This window comes from Xiphophorus hellerii, chromosome 21 (assembly GCF_003331165.1).
Source record: "Xiphophorus hellerii strain 12219 chromosome 21, Xiphophorus_hellerii-4.1, whole genome shotgun sequence".
NCBI lineage: Eukaryota > Metazoa > Chordata > Actinopteri > Cyprinodontiformes > Poeciliidae > Xiphophorus > Xiphophorus hellerii.
In genome coordinates this window covers 10112099-10135121 of record NC_045692.1, presented here as the reverse complement: position 1 = coordinate 10135121, position 23023 = coordinate 10112099, and the positions used below count along the sequence as shown (strand labels likewise).

At 39.5% G+C, this 23023-nt stretch overlaps 1 long non-coding RNA gene across 1 annotated transcript in view; it reads left to right on the top strand.

Annotated features, from left to right (window-relative positions):
* LOC116711437 (uncharacterized) overlaps nucleotides 1-22560 on the top strand; it is a 32978-nt gene extending 10418 nt beyond the window's left edge. Inside the window, exons 2-3 of the long non-coding RNA XR_004337230.1 lie at nucleotides 171-230; nucleotides 18670-22560. This is a non-coding gene — a long non-coding RNA (uncharacterized LOC116711437). The remainder of the gene's footprint in view (nucleotides 1-170; nucleotides 231-18669) is intronic.
* The last annotated feature ends 463 nt before the right edge of the window (nucleotides 22561-23023 follow it).

The window sequence follows — 23023 nt, the reverse complement described above, 5'->3', positions numbered from 1 at the left end:
TCCTGCTTCCATCAGTCCATGTATCATTATCATGGGTTTGGTATTCTATGACTTTTATGTATATCCCAAAGAAGCTCCATCCTCACCTTATTTGTTTTTTTATTTATTTTTTTAAATTACCAAACATTTGATATGATTCTGATGGCATATTTATTCACTTTTTTTTGCAGAAGTTGGTGTCATGCCAAGAACAGAGCTGTTAAGTCCCACAAATCTTCAATATGATAAAGGTTGGTGCTTTGTAAGGCTTTTCTAGAAGCTGAATGTAAACATGATGTGCTTTTGAAATTGTTGCCCCATCAAAGTTGCAACCATCAAGCCATTGATTTGAGGTAAACAATTCAGGGTTGTCCTGTCTCGTTATTCCATCAATCTTCTGTAATCTACCAGTACATCTGATGGTGAAAACGACCCAAAGTATGATGTAGTCACTATCTTACGTTAAAGATGGTACGTTATTTGCATTCAAATTTTGCCTTAACTTCAAACATAAGTCTTGCCCCAGGGGCCAAATAGCTCAATCTTTTTCTCCATTGAACAAGATTTTTTCAGATGACATTTGATATGTCTGTTTGGGTAGCTGGCTGCAAACCTTAGTAGAGCTTGAAGATATTCCTATTGGTTTTTTTTGTTTTTTTTTTCTGTGATTGTTACTTGGGCTTCATACTCTGTTCACTTTGATGCTAAACCTATGACTGTGGACAGTGAAAGTGAACACTTCAGTTCCAGTCTATGGCTGTTTTGTGCCATAGACTGGCGCAGTCTATGTGCAGTCTGGGTTGTTCCAATCAATGTAATAGCTTATAAGGGTGACAATTTGGGTCTTCTTGAACTTCCCAAAATGGAGACGTATTTGAATATTTTGTATGGATTCTCAATTAACTTGCGAACCAAGTTATTTTTTTTTAATTACTGCAGTTATATTTTGATTAATTTCACTCTAAACAAACAACAACAAAAAAACATTTCAAATGAGCATTTCAAAGCCCCAAATCAATGACATTCTTGCCTCTGATGGATGTATGTAAACTTCTGACAGGAACCAAATAAAGACCTGAGACTGTTAGTGTTCACAAATGATAACTCAGTCAGTTGCTCGGCACGTCTCATATCCTGTCTTTGTGTATGAATCGCAATGAAATCCAGCTCTGGAACATCAAAGCAAGTTGTTGCTAACAAAGCTCCATTTAAGTATTGCTCATCATTTCAGTCCACCGTCTCATCAGTAGAAGACAGGCACAACAAATTGGTTCAGAGGTGATTGAGAGCATAGATCAGTTTCTTCTTCATCTTTTTAAATGTCCAACATAACCTTTGCAAGTAAAGCACAATGACATGCATGTTTTCTGAATGCCTCTCAGATTCTTTAATAGAAGGCATCTATTTAACTCAGCATGGTGTGTTTAGTCAAGTCAAGCATGTCATCAAAAAGACACTCTTATTTGTTCAATGAAAGAGCATAATTTTATTTCCAATGATCAAAGCCACTAGGTCTTTTATCTATGGCACACTGAATGTAATGGCTGCCTCAATAGTGGTAGTGAGCAGTGTTATTTTACTAATAGCAAAGGCTTGATCTTAGACTATGGTTCTTGATCTATATTCATTATCACAACAACCTGAAACATATAGTAATCTCACACATATATATATATATATATATATATATATATATATATATATATAGATACTGTATATATATGGATACTGTGCCTTGCAAAGTATCCATTCCCCTTGAGGAATTTTTTCACATTTCTTAAACCTTATTGCATTCTATTGGATTTTTATGAGTTAAAAATGTGAGACAAAATTACATGTGGTTTTAAAAAAATGCACTCGTAAAAACCAGAAGCGTGCCTTACATTTATAATGACTGTATACTTTGTAAACCCCCATTTTCTAGCAAATACAGACAAGTCCTTTTTGGTTATGTCTGTTCCTGCTTTGTACATCTAGATACTAATATCTCTGACCCCTCATTTTTATGAAGCAATTCTAGTTCAGGTAAACTGGATACACTGTAAATCTGAGTATTAATTTTCAGTTTTATAGTCAAAGTAGAGTCAACAGATTCTACTTTGACTGGGCCATTCTAACACATCATTTTTTTAAACCTTTCTGGCTGTATGCTTAATATTTGTCAAAATAATTTGATATCACTGCATGATAATTGAATATCACAGTGATATCACTGCATCATTTTGTTGACTGTTGTTTTTCATTTTTATTTGTTTCGTTTTTAGTTTTTTTCTGTAATTTATCATATTATTGAATGCAATTAGCTTCATTACAGAGTTTGTTGACTAGATTATTTCAGCTAAAAAGTAGAAGTGTTTTGTTAATTTCTTGTATTTTGAAGAGAAGTTGCTTGTGTTAATTCTGTATATGATGTAGTTCTTGCTGTTTGGGAATACCAGTGCACAATTTCACTCTGTGTCATCTTTTCCTCTATAATACCACTCTTCACTTGGCAGTACTCATAGAACAATACCTGGCACAGTCTAAAATATATATTTGGCTATTGATATTCTGATAATCAGGTGGTGCCCTGATTATGACTTATGATAAAAAATGCAACGTCTATTAATAACTACCCTGGGCACTTCTTAGTTATTCATTATCAGACCAAAATATAAATGACTACCTTTCATATTCACATGTAGTGTAGTTTCCTTCTAGTATCAGTTGAGTGAGAATCGTCTCACAGTAGTAAAATATGTGTCTGTAATACAGGACAATTATACGAAGCAATGGCAATTTATTTGCTTATGTATTTTGGTGGGTGTTTTTAATCTTAAAGTAAGGTTTTCTAGCAAACTCTTCCACAGTGCTTGTGGAAGATTCTCATTCAGCTGTATGCATTGAGTATCTCTGCAATTTGCCCTGGAGGTGATCATTGAGCTGCCTCCCGTTTATTTACACGTTTGATTGTCTGGCTGAGATCTTAAAAACAACAGCTACTGAGATCTCGTCTCATTCCGTCTCTCCTGCGACTAACCTTAAGATAACTTTAGTGCAGCGCATTTAAAGAGAGAATGCGGAGAACATTTGCTCAAGTGTCTGGTCTCCTCCCAGATACAAATGAACAATTTGTTTTCCATTTCTTTCCAAACCTTCATCTCAGCCTTTCTGCTTTGAAGTAGGGGTGAAATGGGAGGAGAAGCGCAGAGAAGAGGGGGGCCTGCAGATTGAACGATACTGTGTTCGTCTTCAAAGAGTCCCAGCTTGCTTACAAATGCACTGGCAAGTACAACACCTTCAAGGTGAAATTGATAAATCTAGTGGTGAGCTCTTTCATGGCAATAATAAGCAGAATTTGTAGAAAGGATGCATGGATTTTTTTTAGATGCAAATATTGTCAAACACCACCAGGCAAAGACTAAATTGAACTGTGCCAAGTAGATAAGAATATATTGGGAACGCACAGGGGTACATAATTAGATTCATGAACTATATCCACCTGGGCCTGGCATAGCCTAATCATAACTGATACACTGTTTTATGGTTACATTTAAAACATCTACTGTTGCCCTTTGATCATCCCCAAAGTTGGCTATCTGCACTGAAATTCGCATTTCTGGAATGGCTACAACACGCTTCTTTGCATATCAAACACATGATCTGATTGTAGTCATTGAGACAGAAACTTTCTCCAGGCAAAGACAAAGAGCAAAACAAACAAGCCAGGAGGGAAGAAGGCAGAAAGACAAAGAGAAAAGAGAGGAAGCTCATCAGTTGTCCCTCTGCCAGATGACATCCTTTGTAGCCCCTCTGTCATTTCTTTCTCATCTACTGGGATGGACAGAATCGTCTTTCTCTCTCTCCTGCTCTTTGGGATGACTGCTTCACTGAAGTCCCTTGAGACACCTTTTTTCCTGTCCCTCGCTTCTGTTGTTTTCAGTGGGCTGCTATTTTCCTGAAACTTTATGAATTAGTCACAAACCTTTCCCTCACCCCCCTTCTTCACCACTTCTCTTACTTTCTCATCTCACAGCCTGGACACACATTCAACACCTGCCTCACAAACCCACTGTCCGTCTTTGTCCATCAGCCTGTCTGCTACTACTGTACTGCCCTCCCTTTTATTTTTACCTTACTTTTCTCAATTCCATGCAAAGCAACAAACGTCCCTGGGACCATAGTCTATCCAATGTTTTCTCTATATTGTTCTCTCTGTGACCCTTCCTTTATACAGTGCACACATGTAAATAAAGACAATAAGAAAAACAGAAAGATAGATTTTCACAGACAAAAACAAAGTTTTTGCTCTCACAATCATAAATGAAATGCAGCTGTAGATTGAATGGCCTCACAACTCCCCGCTGTCTACACTCCACCTTTCTCCCACTACCTTTGAGATTGGGCCGACACAGGGGGGTGGTGTGTATGCGCGTATGTGTGTCCAACTCCTTTGTGACCGCTTTCCTGAACCTGAACCCTCCCTGCACTCGGGGAAATGGTGGACTGTGGCAACGACAGGGCAGTTTTACAGTGCACCGGGCTGAATGTTAAACTTATATTTAATGTATGACATTTCACACAAATCATCCCGCCACAGACATGACCCTGGGGTATTCCGCAGATTGCTTTTTCAGTGCCTCAGCAACTGTGGAATTATTCGTCCCAGTGAGAAAGGGAGAAAGAGGCGAGGAGAGGGAGGCGGGGGGGCAGCCTTTGAGTTTGGCGAAATGATCGCCCTCTCGCTGCTCTGGCCATCCTAGACTGGAAGCTCTCCCTCACTTTTTCTCTGTGATATCATGATCGCAGGGCCATGCCAAATTGAAAACATCTTGGCAGTCTGGAGGCTGTATGAAATAACCATATATTATGTGTAGTATAACACCCGATTGGACAGCTAAACAATTTTGGTGTTTTGCAGACTCAAAAGATTCCTTGTGCCCCTCTCAACCCTACACCCACTCATTTGAATGTGAAAAATCTTCACAGCGGTGTATGGAAATTATCTCTGATTTGTAAATTGGAGTGGAATTTATACCTGATACCCCCTAACAGAATGTTGTCCGACATGGATAAGTAAAAAAAATAAAAAATGGAACCCCTCCACCCTCCTGCATATGTGTGTGTATAAAGAAAAAAATGTTGCCCTTTTTTCCAGACTTGTTCTGCAAGGCACTTTTCTAACATGTTATGAAAAAAGTGCAAACAACAAAAAGGATCTGTGGAATTTTTAGTAAAAACTTACCTCGATGTCCTCTTAAATGTAAATCCATTTTTTTTACTTATTCTTTTTTTTTTAACACTATAATTTTTTTAAAAGCAGTTTGCAACTGCTTTAAAATTGAATCTTTTCTTGCATGCTTGTTGGCTCAACCTTGTAAAACAATATATATGTTATAACAGATGTGACAGCTGGGTCATCCATTTTATTTGAGGGGACATTTTTCAGCATTTAAGGTTAGATAGGAGAGGCACAGTGTCCACTACATCAGCGTCACTCTCTGTTTTCAAGGTTAGATGGAGGGTATAAGCATCAGAGCACCGCTACCTGTAACATTGAAAATAGCTCACATTACTGCTCACGCTTAACACTTTCCATGCTTCCACCCACTGGAAAGTATTTACCCCCTTTTTTGTGATAAAAAAATCCAATACACTTTTATGAATTTGAATTGACCCCGTTTGTAAAAGCAGTTCATCTGTGTCCAATATAATATCTGGTGATCTGTGAATGCTTCCTAGATTTTTCGGAGAACATTAATAAACAAGAAGCATCCTTACGATGAAGGAACACAGCAGACAGGTCAGGGGTAAAGTTTAAAAAAAAAAAAAAAAGGTAAACCTGCAAAAGTACCAAGACATGGCCATCCAGCTAAATTAAAAGAATAGACAAAGAGAGCACTAATTAGCCAAGAGCAAACTGTGGAGGAGCTGCAGAGATCCACAGCCAACTATCAATTGCCCTTATATCAGCGCTTTATGGAAAAGGGCCAAGTTATGTTGAAAGAAAGGCAAAAGAATCCCAGACTGCATTTTGCTGCAATAAGAAGCTCTAGTTTGTTAAGAGATCAAAATTAAACTAAACCCTAAATACACCATTCACGATGAGACTTAATATGTAGCCAGAACTATAATGGAGTTGTTTAATCAAAGCATGTCCTGTGTTTGAATGGCCCAGTTAAAGTCTAGATCTAAGTCTGTTGAGGCAAGGCTTTCTATGCTTTGTATGCAGTCTGACTAAGTGTGAGTGATTTTGCAAAGAGGACTGAACAAAAATATCAGTTTCTAGACATGCAAAGAGGGTATAAACATACCCCCAGAAGACTTGTAGAAAAAGGCATGGCCTCAGGGAGGTGGTACACATACCTACACTGTTTGGAAATAGTTTAAAAAACAAAACAAAAAAAAAAATATCATGCCATCCTTTTTCCTTCCACTTCACAATTATTTGCTGCTTTCTCCAAGTCTAAAAAACAGAATTTCTAAAAAACAAACAAACAAATAAAAAAAAAAACAACATTTAAGTTAACAGTTCTAACTTCCCAAAATGTGAGAACAGTTTAGGGATGTGAATACTTTTGCAAGACTGATCATTGCAAATTGGTGTGAAAAGAACTTGCTTAAGAGAATTAAAATTTGTGTATCATGTTAAATTATGGAGAATTATTTGCTAGAGTTGTGATTAACAGCAGGCTAAACATGAGAGGAAAATGAGAAAAACTCTGTCAGTTTACTGTAAAGTCCATCTAAATAGCACACAAACACCTAAAGAAATGCCTAATAGTCATGGCCTAAAAATGTTAAGAAACTATTCCCAACAGTAATGGCCTATTTTGCCTTCAAGCTTAGTTTAAGGGTAAAATTTATGTGTGTGTATGCGTGTGTGTGCGTGTTTTAGATGCACTACTTATGATGAACAACTGAGATAAAGAGGATCTGAATTTCAGTATTGTGTCTAATTATGAAGGATCATTTGATACAACTAACAATTTCAGCATTGTAAACATTACGGAAAGATAAAAAAAGAATATCATAAAATGTGCAGAGTCCCCCTGCACCACACTTTACACGCACACCCCAACGCACACCCCCACACACAAACACTGCAAGTCACAACCACAGTCAACAGCATAATTATCAGTTTCCCCACAGGGCGTTAGGAAACCTGTTCCTAATTGGAACCCAGTTGGGACTTTACATGGATTAAAATACATGAGGCTTCTGCAACAGGAAAACACACACACAAATATTAAGAAAAAAAACAAAAAAAACACATCATCCCCTTGAGTTCCATGTTTTCCTCCAAATTTTTATTTACGCTAAGTCTTGCATGATCCCCATTGTCTCGCTACACACGGGTCGAGCACAACAATTGGAGTCTCCAAAGCACAATTACGGCACTATTTTCCCCTTGTTGTGTATTCTGTTTTTCCTTATTTTTGTTCCATTTCCCTGACTTAAGCTGTTGTCTAATGGACAGCACCATGACAGAGGGGAGTTTGGTATCAGATTGAAGCCGGTTGCCCTTTTTGCCAATTTGCGAGCAGCCTCCTCTGTACTTGTAAGATGGCCAATTAGCTGACCGTCTGACAGAGGCTCTCTGACTGTGGCTATTAAAACACACACTCAGAGGCACATGCACATGCAGAGAAAGCGTGGAGACACACCTACACACATGTGTGCGCGCATTAGGACGTACGCACACGCACGCACACCCCTGCACACACGCACACACACAGGGTTCAGCCCTGTCTCAGACTGTCCATCTTAATCTGCTACTTTTATTTTTTTATTTTTATTTTTGATAAGACGTGGGCCTGGACCTCACCCCTCACCTTCTTCTCACTATTAGGAGGACACACACACGAACACACGTGACTCCTTCGTTTTTCTCACCATAAAAGGCTGTGCTCCTTGACCTCTTTCAAACCCTTCCCATCTTCACCTGTTCTCCTTCCAGCTTCCTCTTCTTCACCTCCTCGCAAACATTTTCCTCTCCATTTTTCCTCTCCATTTAATCTCCCTCTTCTTTCGCCTTCACCTCCATTTCCCTTACCTTCCGTCTCCACCGGAGCCTCTCCCCTCCTCTCATCCTCTCAGACCATCTTCATCCATAAACAACCATCCTCTCCATCTGACTCCCTGCCATTAGTCCGACTCCTTTCATCTTCTCTTGCCCGCTTTTTACTTAAACTCATCTTTACCGCATCTATTTGGAGTATTGGTCTGTGTCAGAAATACTTTTTCACTTTCCAGCAGTCCTCGGCTGTATTTTTCACCCCTTGTCCACCTGCTGTTGGAAGCATTAGCTGTTTGAAAGGAGTGTTCAGCTCAGTTGACGAGCTATGGGATCGTCTGTTCGGCATCGAATCAGGTGCCAAAACCATGACCAACGACAAAAACCCCTTAAACTACAATAAAATAAAAATATGATATTATTATTATTATTATTTACCCAACTGTATTGTGAGTACAAAATAAATTGAAATATAGTAGCTAATAGTCATCCATAATAGGCTACTGACTCATATGACCTTCCTTGTGGAATCTTTATACCTGCCTTGCCTCCCCTGTTCAGCCCAGCCCCTCTTGGTCCTGTTGTCCATCAGAATGGTTTGTTCAAAGTCTTGACTCCAGTTCCACCTCCCCACTCCCACCGTTGTCAGGTTCAAGGGATCTCCTACGAACACACGTGGTGGTTGTGGTGGTGGTGGGGGACTAGGTCAACAGCTTCCTGAGACTATAAACACACGAGGCATGGACACCTGCAGGCATACATGCTTGTGCACTGGTGTTACAAAAAAGCCAACCATATTCAAGAAAAGCAAAGAGACGGAAGCTGTAGTTGACATACGAAAACACCCCCTCATTTCTGCATGATATGATTTCAGAAACAACAAATCAATTTAATTGGTAAATAAATAATCATTGTTTTTGCCTGTAATCAAAAAGAAGGACATAATATCAGCTTGGCCTTAGCTTTGATTTCCAATACAAAGACGGCAGTGTTTTTCTGGTGAGGCTGCTAATGCAAGAAGGCAGAATTCATCCTATCTGCTTCTTCCTCTATTTCTCCTTTACACAAACACACACACCCCTGCCTGCGTGCACCCACCCCCACACACTCTTTGGTATTTTCTTTTTTTTTTTGACACATCTGGACATTTGTTGCATGTTTGTTGACTTCAGCAACAACCCTGAAAGAGAGTGCAAACGGACAGTAGCTGTGAGACACGAATCCAAAAAAATTCCCTCAGCGATAACTGCCGGGCATTTTGAAATTTTTTTGGTCTGTATTGAAATACTTATGAATGAAAAGTTGTTGGATTTTGATTCAGTAAAAATTTGCACTCCATATCTTTGAAAAAAAAAAAAAAAGGGTAAATGTTTAATTTCATTCGACCTGTTTCCCATATATTTAAGTTATTACAGAATAAACCCACTAAAAATATATTTTTTCTTTTTTTAAAATTTTGCTCTGCATATGGTTCATTGCTTTGGAAATGCAGACTGCATGACTATCTGTAATTATTTCTAATTAATTTCATCTATTTCTTAGGAGACTGTTTGAATCCCAGAATTAACACAAAGGAACTTCCTGCTTCATTTCTCCCAGCAAAGATAATTATAAAGTTAAGAGGGTTTGCTAATTTAAAAATGCTATCTGCATGACATCAAATATACATCTTTGATCTCGCTCTGTCCCCGATGGTTAAATGCCTTTAATTAGATTCCAAAAATTAACTATTTTTTGTGAATAATTAACAGGAAGTCCTCTTTTTTGTTTGCAAAGATAGTGTATCTGGTACTTTTTACTTAATTTATTCTGGAGACAAACAAACACTGCACTTTCTCCAGTGTGCATAGAATCAATCAGTCACTCATCAGAACAGCGGAGTCCATGTTTTGAGGTCGTATTCATGTAACATACAGAGATGGTGCAGTAGTTTGCTTGCAAATATAACTTCCATTTGGGGCAATTTACTTAAATCTCAGTACACCGTGAAGCATAATCCTTAAACATTGTGAAAAATGGACAAGGCACACACATGACCCACATGTGTTCTAGAGGATCAGAGGGGGGAGGCAGGTGGAGGGGGGACCTTCTCCATATCTCATTATATTCCTCTATAGCATATCAGCATCTCTCTGGGTGAATGTGTATACATACAGGGAGAAAGAGAAAGTCAGATGATTCATATTATCTTTATCACCCTACCACAGGAGTTGACTTGCCTCCCCTTTTTTCTCCTCCCTATTATGTAAAACTATGGATTATGTTTGGTATGCGCATGAGTCCTGCATTCAGAGGTGTTCTTTTGTATGCAAAGGTGCATGTTAGAGACTTTATAGTGTGCGCTTGAGAGGAAAAGGGGGAATGGGGGTGTTATATACATCTATGCATGCATGTATGTATGCATCCATGCAGAGACCCCCTTCATTTCTCTCTCTCTCTCTCTCCCCATCTATCATGCAACCATAGGTCTATCAGCTTTGGGAATGAGGTGTGGAGGAAGAGGAAGGGGTGCGAAGGGTGCATGGGGGTGAGAGGGGGGGAGAGAAATAAATTTCGCCCCCCTCCTACTTTAAAAATGCACATACATTTCCATACATTGCAAAGGCAGTGAGGTGCGCACACCCTCGCTGCTGTATCCCCAACATGGCCCCAGCACACACAAAAGCACACGCACACACACGCACACAAATCCGAAAACACAACCTACAGCAAAGATGAATGCATGTGTCCCGTTCAGTAGGTGTGGGTGAAAATCTACGCCTTGCCATATTTATCTTCATAAGAGCAGAAGCCGCATTTGTGCCTGTATAAACAGTGGCTGTGGATCTGGGCTCTGTGCATTTGTTTTTGTGTGTGTGAGCACAAAACTTAATGTTACTCACCTTAAAAAAAATAATAATAAAAAAAGAAAAACACTCACATGTGTATAAAAAACAAACAAACAAAAAAGAACTTAACGTAGAATCGTCTTGATTCCCTCCTAAATAATGGACATAAATACATTGCACCATGTGCTGCAGGTCCAAGAATCAGCAATTCAGAAACTCAAATGTCTCGGGAGTTTGCAAGCGCCTCCGTCTTCACGCTAAATCCGCAATTCCCCAACTTCTTCCTTCTTTCATTTCAATAGCAAAACACATTTGCGCACAGATTCCAAATAGTTTAGAGTCTATTTGCCGTCTGTCTTGTAGCGAGGCATTCAGATGCTAAAACAACAACCAAAGCCGTTCTCTAAAACACAGTCGAAACACCAAGCTCTTGTAGATAATGACAGCCTGTCGTGAGAGGGGAGAAAAACATGAGCGTGGTATTATTAAGAAAGACTAGTTTGTTCAGGAGAAGTGTTTTTGGCTTTTAAAAAGTTCCATTTTGCACTCCCCAGGCTCTGCAAACGGGGGTACCCCAGGGAAGTGTGCATGTGTGTGTGTGGGGTGTGTGGGCGTGTGGGGGTGTGTGTGCATGCATGGGGTGAAATATGTAAGTGTGTGTGTGTGTGTGTGTGTGCATGCTAAAATATTCTGACTGAGCTGTCTAGCGGCTCACAGAGCAGAGAGACGTGTCCTGTCTCCTGCATTCAAATGTGAATGGGTTTTTGGAGGCTAAAAGTAAACAGATATGCTTGCTTGAACACACACATGAGAACGCGTGTATATGCGCACCTGCCATCTCGTACGTATGCGTGTGCGCCCACACAAAAATGCAGCACGGATGTGGACACGGGACGTGTGAACGCGAGAGTTGTAGTACGTGTCTCCCCATCTGTTGTCCGTGTGTATTTTAACCTCTCTTGCCCATCAATCTTCACGCCAGAATATCTGCACGCCTTTGCCATGCTGACAAACGCAGCAGTGTCATTCAGTCAATGGATATTTAAAAAAGTAAAAAAAAAAGAATGTGTCCGGCAGGACAGTCAACAAAAAAAAGGAACGGTCGTCACGGATGTGCCCTTTCACAGCCTGCGAAGGTACGGTTTTATATGGCGATATAAACCTCTGCAGGTCTACGTTCTCAGCTCAGTCCTTAAGCTCTTTAATTCTGTTCCATATCCCACTTGCGGTATATGGGCTGTAATATAAGATAGCCCAAGACAATGAGCTGTCCAGTTGCCGAGGGGGTTAGCTGACATTGTGTTATGAGCGTGGAGGCAGGAGGGCTAGGGAAGAGGTCGAGTGAAGGGTAGGAGGGGGCCCTTCAAACAAAATATGACCCTTTAAAAGCCCTGTTTGTAAGGGCTGGAATCCTCCTAGCTACCATATTTCCTCCTGCTCTTCCCCATTTCTGCCCCCGTTGTCCCTCTTACACTTTTCCTCACTTAATCCGTTCACACACAGATGTGTTGTCTGTCAAGACGGCGATGATAAATTAGCACGGGTGCTGCTGGTGAAATAGGAGCTGGTGTCTGAGGGCAGAGGGTGATAAAGTGGACAATGCCAGGGATGAACCACTGATAGTTCAGCTGTGACTCTGCCGGTCTGGAGAAGTACTTTGGCTGAAACTGTGCTAGATTTTCTTCCAGAACAGTTACTACAGATGGTACACCACACACACACACACACCCACGCACACACACGCACAAAAATGGTTCTTTAAACAGTTTTTGGAAAGAATGTGGCTGAATTTTCTTTTTCTTTTAATATATTTATTTTTTACACATCTGAAACAGGAAATAATAGGAACCAACTGCAGGAATCTACTTACAAATATTACTCATTTACAAAAAAAAGAAAAAATATCCCTTTTAGTGAGAATAAATGCAGAAACAAGAAATAAAAGTATAAAAAAGACATTTAGATTTTTTTAATTGCTATACAGCAGGAGAATGTTAGAGATCGTTGTTACTTCATGTTTTCTGTTTCAGAAGTTTTGTCACATGCTTTGCACAATCTTCACTACCACTAAAAACTACTTTTATTTATGTTTGTGTTGGTGAGGGCAAAAAGGGCTGAATGGATGTGTAGGGTATTTTTTTTCTTGCCTTTTTTTAGGTATATTTTGGATGGGGAGGGGTGATTCTTTTACCTGAAGGCTTTGGATACTGTGTGCTTGTTTACATCTGTGTGTGCGTTTGTGTGTGTATGTACATGTGTTTCTCATGAAGGCCCATGCCAGGCAAATTAATTCTCAGAAGTTGCGTGGCGGGGGCTCTCCATCCCTTTGAAATGGGGCATACTACTCCCTGTAATCAATAAGTCAAGCCATCTCGGCAGCATGTGGCAAACCCCCCGGCACACAGATGCAGAAGCCCAATTTACTCATCATAAATTCTGATTCCCACAATAAATCTGAGGGAAGGTCCCCCGATATCTAGATATCTCAGGGGCGTTTGAAAGGCTGACCGGCCCTTGAATTGACCTGGTTTCGCTTTGTTGATTAGAAATAATAAAAAAAAAAACGTATTTTAAATGTATCACATTTAAAACTGCCAGTTTTTTTTTTCTCTTTTGACAAAAAAAAGTTCTATTTTTATTCCAGCATTCGCACAGAGTCAAATCAAATTTGCATTCCCATCTTCTTGGAAACCACACATCATGCATCACAAGCGCTTTTGTCTACCTTTTGACAAATTTCCCTGAATCTGGGCATTTTCTAATGAACCTCGACATTCACCTCCAGACAAGTTGGTGACGTGAGCAGGCCGGGCATGTGATGTTGGGGACATGCAAATCTAACGGACAAGTGCTGTCTCTGCTGCTTAAAGCCTCCCTGCTCAGAAGGCCCAAGCATATGACAATGACCTGGGGAGGAGGAAGTGTGGCAAAAAAAAAAAAGAAAAAAAATGACACACCTATGGAGGGTGGGATGCTGAGACTGCTTATTGAATGGTGCAAGAATAGGGCAAGAGAAAAGCGGCAACAGCGGGGGAACGGTTTACTCAAAACATCTGTAATATCTGTGTATTTGCGTTTGTGGTAACACCATGAACAGCCGCTTGTGAAAACACAAGTGCCGTCACTGTACATGCAGACAACACATGGTGCAAAAAAAATGATTTAATACAGCATGGCATCCTCAACACCAGTGGCGCTCTATCTATCTTCTTTTTGGCAAGGACTTCCTGCTCTCCAGAGCGGTTCCGTTAATACATGACATTTATGAGGCTCCCATGAGCCACGAAGCATGTTGCACAGATGACGAGGGACGCCTTCCGAGCCATACGACAAAACTGCCAAATTGTGAGACATTGTGCGTGTAATTTTCTCCAGAAAAAGCAAAGCAAAATTCAAACAGAAGCTCATCTCTGTTGATAAGAAGAGAAAATGCATGACATGGGATGATAAGAGGAGGAGGCAGGAGAAACTTCAATGGCAGAGTGCGTTTGGATACAACGAAATGGAAGTGAAGAGAGTTTTCCACGCTAGTCAATACTGCTGTCTTCATTTGTAAGTCAGAGTTAAGAACACTAATTCCTGACCTGTTAGATACATCTGAGAACAGAGAGCTTTCCGGGATGCTAATCCATAAGTCTTCTGCTAAGTGGTTCATCAGCAAGAGCCTGAGATCGAAAGTCACCAATTAAGACGCCTAAACGCCTGGCTAATTGAGCTCAAAGTGTAGTCTGTCTCTCACATGATCACAAATGATTAACAAACACACACACACACGCACACACGCGCGCACACACCCCTAGCTAATTCTAGGCAGTTCAGCAGCAGGGCTTAATGGTGAAAACGGTTGTGTGTTCAAAGAGCACACTGCGATTGGCAGTTTGCCCGCATAGTTACATCATCAGCAATTAACACCAACCACATTTGACGCTTACAAAAGCAAAATCTGATCCTTTTGTTGTGAAAAGATGAAAGTTATGTTTGTGACTAAATGTCTGTGCAGTGTTGCATGCTGTTGAGTAAATAATTTAGCCACTGGCAGTCCTCAGAGTCACAAGACGTTGCTAAATGGCAAAGTATCAGATGCAACAGCTAAAACCAGATGTTTAGGCACATTATATTAAAAAGACAGATAGGTTGTTTTTCCTTACTGATGTTAAATCAGAGAAAACTTTTCTGTTTCAGGTTAGTTTGGTTTACTAAAGTTTTTTTCTATCTACTAAATGCAAAAACATTGAAGGAGAAAAGCTATGGGCTTTATTACTTTCTTTAAAATCAGAATTCTATCACTTTAAACAACATGGGCATTTCCACGCTGTTCATGAATAAGGCAGTGGTTTGGTAAAGAACCTGTGTACTGGCTTCAGGCCCTTTGAGACTGGTGACTCATGATGTGTCACTATTTACATTAAAACAAATCTTCTACTGACATGAACTCAGAGGCCACTCAGCCAAGAAGAAGCCATTTTCTGAAAAGCAACCTAAAATGTTGGACTACATATATACAGTACATCCACTTAACAACAAAATCTTTTTTTTTTTTTTTTTCTTGAGAGAGGGGCTGGGAATTGGTGAAACTAAAATGTGAGTTTTTGGTCGTCAGAACCATTATTATTTTCGGGGGAAAAAAAGGGGAATCTCACAACAACATTCCAATGTTTGGTGTTGGTAGAATTACTAGTTATGGTTTCATTACAAAATGGTGAGGTGCACTTGACAAAATACATGGCGTCACAGGAAAAGAACATTATGCAAATATCCAATCACTCCACTTTGAATGATCAATTGAACTTGATATTTAATTAGAGTGTATGTTACTGATCTTGAACTGTGCCAAAATTGGTGCTCATCGTTGAGTTGCATGATTAAAATCCATGCATTTTGAGCCTCTTGTTTCTAATCCTCATTGTAACAGTCCAACTGGTGAACTTTTGCATGCAAAACTATTGTGTAATTGGTCAGAAACTGCTAATGGCAAAGTGAGAGTATGATAATAACTACACTGGTCCCCAGTGCAGAGAAGGGAATCTTTAACTGGGAGTGTTCTTCTGCTGCTGGCCTTTCTTGTGTGCATGTTGGGAAAGTATTATCTTTCCAAGTTGTGACCCCTACTGTTTGGGAAGATAAATGCAGTGAGTTTTTCAAAATAACCAGCATAGGTCTTTTTTATATATATATATATAGCATCAAATTGCACCAAATCATACAGTATTCTGTTAAAGTCTAAACACTGAAATGGTCTGCGTCTTGGCTGAGAGGTCAGTCGACCCAGATTGAAACAGTATTTGCTTTTTATCGACCTGTGCACTTTAACATTGGTAGAGTACTGAGCTACATATGTTGTCCAAAAGGAAGATACAGAACCCTAGAAAATACAACAGACATCAAATTGCATATCTCATCATCATAAAGTTTTACAAAAAATAAAAATTAAATCCTGCTGACGGATTTACTTTTTTTTTTTTCTTAAAGTCATTGTGTCACCTGTTCTTGTACTGTCTCCCTTACACCAAAATGTAATATTTTCAGTGTTTATTTGGAGCAGTAGAGGTCTTTGTGAGGAATGAGGACAGATAACATCTGCTCCAGGCCTCTCCCTGGCTTGGCCCACAGGTCTGAGGAGCAAAGCGAATTGTGTCTGAAAGGGGATGATACCCATCGGAATGTTAATGGGGCTGAATATTTCAGAGGTGGGATCATCACATGGCAGCAGGAGGACGGCTGGGTTTCCCAAAAGCATTTAGCGGTTGAAGTTCCTCAGTGTTATTGTAAAGTAGGAGTCAGAGATGATTTCTGTGCTACAGCTAACAAGGTCCAGTTGCTGTCGCTGGTGTGCGGAGGAGGAGGAAGGGAAAGCGGTGAGGGGTGGGTGGGGGGTTAAGACAGCTGTATGTCTCCGGTGCTGTTTTTAATATTAATCAAGAAGTCCACTCAAATGTACTATTTGTGTGACTGATTGCTTTTCTTTTATTTGTAATATTTGTAATTCTTTGTATTAATTCTAAAATTCTAACTTTCAGGGCATAAACAAAGGATGTAAGACAAAAACACACATTGCTTTAGTCTAAAATAGATGTAAAAGGATATGAGTTTTTTTGTCTGCAAAAGGTGATGCATTCAAGTTTCATTTATTATTATATTTGTTGTGGTTCTGTTGTGGTACCATTTGTATACCATTTGTATTTACTATACACACGGTAAAGCCATTTACCAATGCTCTATCACATATAGTCTTTTTGTAGTAGTAGTAAGACAAACATAACAATAAAAAAATGAAAAAAAGTGGGATGGAATGGGGGATTGCCCCAGCAGTCCTTATAAACATCTGGAAACTACTATGGTGCTTTTATTTTTGCTAAAATTAGTGTTTGTGTTAGCCTTGGGAAATGGAGAGAGAAAGAGAGAAAAAGGGACCAACTTGGAGGAGTCCACTTTTTTTTTTTTCATCAGAGTGAAACTGATGTTTGTGGAGGAGAGGGGGAAAGGAGACAGAAGGAAGAGACCAGGTCAAAAATTAGGAGAATTATTGCAGTGCTCCCAGATGTGTGCAGGGAGGATGACCTGAGAAAGTTAAAGTTGTTCCCCATCAATCATTGCCATATGCCTGCAGAGAAACGGATCCTGCAGGACACTTCATATTCCCCTTTCTGATTAGTTCATTTGAAAGATGAAGAGGGGAGGGGGTGGTTGGGGTGGAAGGTGATGCACTTTCTGAAAATGTACGGCCCTGGCATAACCCAAAAAAACAGAGGAACTAAATTTTAGAATCAAGAATTGCTATTTAAGACTAGAGGGATCTTTTTTTCTTCTTCTTTGGTTCTTCCTCATTCACCTCCATCACCCTGCTCCTCCTTCTCCTTCCATTCCCCATGTTTTCATTGCACAGGTTAGTGTCAGGGAGCGATAAAGTGAAGGCAACGCGTTCTTAACTCTGATCAAAGCAGCCATGGAGGAAAGCTTTTCTAATGACTGGCATTCACTCTGCTTTCTTAATCCACCTCTCCCTCTTCCCCTCACCCATCTCCCATCCCTCCCCTTCTCTCTTTCAGTTGCCTTTCTCTCTCAGGGCATTGGTAATTATCGGTGAGGTCTTAGTGACTGCAAATGAAATTACCATTTAAGAGAGAGGGAGAAAGAGACATCCCCTTTGCCATAGGAGAGGGCTTAAGTGAGGCAGCTAGGGTTTCGACTATTGATTTTTAAACTGCTACATCAGAGAGTGTAATGCTTTCATAATTTCAAATAAACTGTCTAGTTACGAAGTACTAATGAGAGAAAAAGTGAGAGGAGACCAAAAACAACAAAGAGAATGATGGTGGGTAAATTTTAAGTGTTGACACGCACGTATGGAAATTAAACTACCGCTCTGGACAAACTACACTGCCGCGGTCTAAACAAAACTGAACTACCCAGTAGCTAACAGAAATAAATGTCTATTGTGTGATAATGGGACATCAAAAATTTTATCAGAGTGGTACTTTCTATGAAAATTCACATAAAGGGGAAATGCAAATTTGCAGGTATTTTTTTCTTACACAAACACTATCTTCCAAATTGAAAAAAAAAGGAATGCAAAAAATAAAAATAAACAACAATTTCCCCATCACATTTTAAATATAAAATCATCTTTGATGGTCTGTCTCTACTGAAAATATAAGCCACACATCCATTAGTGATTTCAAATCAGCGGTGCACACAATAAAACTCTGTCCAACGAATATTTACCGTAATCGCAGCTTTTATTTCTGATGGCGTAAAGATTCAAAAGCAGGGATAGAGAAAGGAAGAATTTTCACATGTGGTTGGATGAATTTAAATTTCCTTACCTCTTTCACTTTTTTCCCCCTCCCTCTGTTTTTCTCACTATAGACCGCAGGCCGTTGGAGGCAGCTCAGAAATCTCTTACATCTGGAACAGCCGTAATTCGTGGGACTTGGCCTGACAGCCATGACAGTCATCGGGGCGACCGACAACAACTGTCTCCTGTGTTAGCGGCCGCAGTGCATATGTGTGTGAGTGTTAGCTTCATTTCAGAGAGTGACTGTGGCTATAGGCTGTATGTGTGTGTGTGAACATGACTCTTTCTGTTTAGAAGGGAAACTTTTTGAACAAGTTCCTTATGTGATCTGAATTTGTTCTATTGAGAAATTTTCTAAGCAGTTTTAATGAAGATTTTCTGTAAAGTCAACAAATATAAAGCATAAAGAGCGTAGAAATGTATATTACAAAAAATAGCAATGCCTTTTAAAAAAAATATATAAAAGCTTTATATTAATTTTGTTTCACTTTTTCTTTTCTTTCTTTCTTTTTTACTTGGTTGTGTTTCCACTATTTATGAATAAAAATACAATGTTGTTCTCCTTTCAGAGCTTTCTTAGAAATTAAGTTAGAAATTAATTTAATTTCACCTGTTGCATTTTTATCTCAACTTTTTAAAATTCTTTAATATATGATCTATTCTTTCTATATTAATATTGTATTTAAGAGAGCTCCACTTTTGTAGTACAGTTATGGAAGGAAAAAATAGAATCTACAATAAACACTCACATTCCAGTATTGTGCATTTATTTACGATTACACACGAGTTATGTCTCAGATAACTGTTTTTAACAAAAAATTGCCAAAAATAAACAAAACAAAAATTTCAATTACTCTGGAAAAATGATTACTTCCTTGGTTGTTGTTGCAAAATAAATTAGAAATCTAATCTAAGATCAATTTTAAATGGGGAATTTTAATAAAGTCTCGCTTGAGTGGTTTTACATTGGAGTTATTTATTCCACTTTACATCATATCCGGTGTCGTTCTATGAATTTAGAGTAAGATCTGCTGCCTCCCTGCGCAGAGTTTGATGACCAGGACACATTCTGCCTCTCACCATATTCCCCAGCTAAGTCAGGCTCCAGTCGCACTACACCCAACACATGACAGGGGATATGGGAAAGATGGATTTGTAAATTTAATTTCTCTCTATAAAAGGGCAGAAACTTGCTCTACTAATCTGGCTGAACATTAAACTCCAAAGATTATTCCGGGATAATACTGTATGCACCCAGGACAAGCAAGCTCAAAGTTCCAACACTTCTCTTCACAGCAACACGACGACAAACTGATATGCAGCAGACAAATTGTCAGTTTGTTTTATGGTGGGAGAGGGACACCCTGCCACAGCCCGACGTGCTACGCACAGACAGTAGCGATCGTTTGCAGGTCCAAAATCCCATATTTCACATTCCTGATTCCAACAGCTCGCCTGCTAAGCTGGGCACCACATGAAGAGCCATTGTTAGAGTGAGAGGGTCATGTATCGCTCCCTCTCTCTGTCTCTTGCTCTGTCTTTCAGTCTTCCTCTATTACTGTCAGACATTATCTGTGACTCTTGCTCTGTGTATCCGTCCACATTTCACTCTCCTGGCTCTCTGCTGGCTAATGTCGCCTGGTTTTCCCCACCATCTTGCACGAGTTTGTATATTTCTTGCTTTGCTTCGCTCAAGCCGTCGTGTCCCAGTCGTGCTGTTTTTGTCTGTGGCTCTGCTTTTCTGCAAGACTCTCACTTTGCTTTCTGCCTGTTTTTCCTTTGTGTCTGTCTCCTCCTGTATCCCGCTGTCTGTCTCTCCATCTCCCGCTCCCTCTGCGTCTCCAGATATTCATGGAGAGATTTTCTCACATGTTGGATATAGATTTATGACCCCAGCAAGATCCCCGTGGCCACTAAATTTGATACCATCCACTAAGCCACATTGTTTTTTTGTGTGTGTTCGGGCTTGTCTGTTGTGCGCGATTGTGCGTAAGTATGTGTGTGCATGTCTGGGTGAGTGTGTTCATGCATTACAAGGTGGAGGCGGGTGACTTTTAAAGGGTTAGCTTGGGTATGCTGGGTGCAGAGGAGGAATTTACAGTTTATTGAAGCACAGCAGTCAGGTATGTGTGCGAGTGTGCACATCGGGATGTCAGTGGGGGTGTGCGTGTGTGTGTATGTGTGTGATAAAGAAAAAGAAGGAAAGAGAGAGAGAGAGAGAGCGCCTGTGGGTGCCAGGTGACCAGGCTAACCTCTTGGCTGGTGTTTTGGATTTAGCCTTTGGATAGCAAAGCAAAATAAAAACGGAATGCTTTTTCAATTACAGATCAGAGAGAGAGTGAACAAAGGCAGGAGAACAGGGAAAAAGTTATTGGGATCTAATATATCAGAAGCTTTGTGCCTCTAAAATCTAAGTGCTTTAATTTTGACAGTCAGAACATTTTGTTCTTGAATATTTATAGTTCACAAGGGTCGCATAATTTTTACTAAATTTTTCTAAGTAATATCTCTTGTAAAAGCTTTTCATTTTAGAAGATTCCTGCACGCCTTCTGATAGGTTTTGTGGAAATTGCAGATTTCTGTCATTTTTTTGCTTTTTATGTACTCCCAACTAATAAGACGAGTTGTACATTTAACTTTGGAAAATTGAGCAACTAGCTCCGTTTTAAAACTCACAAACACGAGCTGCAAAAATAGAAGATGGCTGAAACAGAATATGAAGTCACACAGAGACACACCTGTGGAAGACAGCCACTTACTGTGTCTTTATGTTGTCTTATTAATTCTGACAGGAAAGGCACCTGAACTCTCCCGTGCATATTTTATTGGCTGTAGGTGGTATTTGTTGTGTATTTATGTCTTTTTTTTTGTTTGAATACTCTGTTCCTTCAACTTATTCCACAAGTTGTCGAGGGCGGGGTATTTCAAAATGGCATTGTAGAGTGCATAGGATTGTAATGTGCTTGTGTGTGATGTGAAAAGAAATGCTTCTCGCTTTTGATGTTTGGCTGAGAGGAATGGCACAAAAATAAAAGCCTTGTAAAATAAAGGAATGTTTTTGCAGGCTCGAGAGTGTGCGATCCCCTAAAATTGTTTATCTGTCAGTCAGGCGGCATGCGCGCACACCGACTGCGCTCAAACATGTGTTGGATTGAAGGGGTGTGTGTGTGTGTGTGGGGGTGTGCGCGAGAGTGTGTCCACGCCTACATCTAAAAGCCGTATCTGGCTTCAGATCAAATGGTGTATGAAGTAGGGGAATGACACAGAGAGAAAAGTGATAGCTCTTTAATGTTACCTATCCACTCTCAAACCCAAATATAAGACCAGGAACATACGGAATAGAGAAGTGTGTTTTAGAAGAAAAGGAGTGACATGAAACACTTATGTAGAAAAGCTCTGAACATGACTTGGGCTTTGTAGCGAGGGGGAAGAAGATGTCTCTCAAAAAAAAAATAAAAAAAGAAAGAAAGAAAGAGTAAATTGGATTGAGAGAAGAGTGAAGATGGGGCGAAGAATTAAACAGTGACATGCGCTTTTATAGTTTGTGTATGTTAGGGTACAGTCATGTTTCGTATCATGTCTAACTTGTGTTTTGTTTCTCTTCTCGCTCTGCTCACTCTAAACTTTTCACTGTCATTGCGTCTGAGCCAAATGTTATCACAGCAGCTGCATTTGTGTCCATAAATTGCTGCAGTTTTAAGGATTTAAACATGCAATCATTTTCAGAAAGAAATGTCTCATTTAACATCTGTTGTTGAATTCACCTTGATCATTCCTATTATTCTTTTTTTTTCCTCCCTGCAGGTCTGAAGCACAAGCTGAAATAGATCAAAATATTTAATCTTTCCAAAATCGTTTTCGTGTCTCTGTTCATTTTAGCAATTAACTTTACATGATTTGTTTCTTGTAATGCTGATAAGTTCAGATAAACTACATAAATAAAATAATGTACTACTAACCACGCAGTTGTCTTCTCTTCATGTTAAGATGTTTAACACACCCAGTAAGTCACTGTTTCCATTTCTCTTCCATTAATGTTAAACTCATGTTGCCTCACTATTTTTATGTAAATTACTTGATGTGGGCAATTTTAAGACATTTATTTCTTGCAAATATACATGAAGGTAATAAAAAATACATCTGAAATACTCAAACAGGTCCATGTATGATAAGGTTCTGCCCTTAAAGCCTGAAGGTATTCCCAGGTATTTCCCATCTTAACCTGTTTAATCCCAAATTTTTTCCTGCAAAATAAGTGCATGCATTTCAATCCTTGGCCCTCCCTAACACATGATATTTATGAATTATGAAATTTTATGTTGGTGAAAATGTAGGTTTTATACTTGGCAACAATTGTTGCCGGTGGGACGCTGCATAGTCTAAATTACACAAATCTGTCCTATTTATACACATAAAAAAATAAGA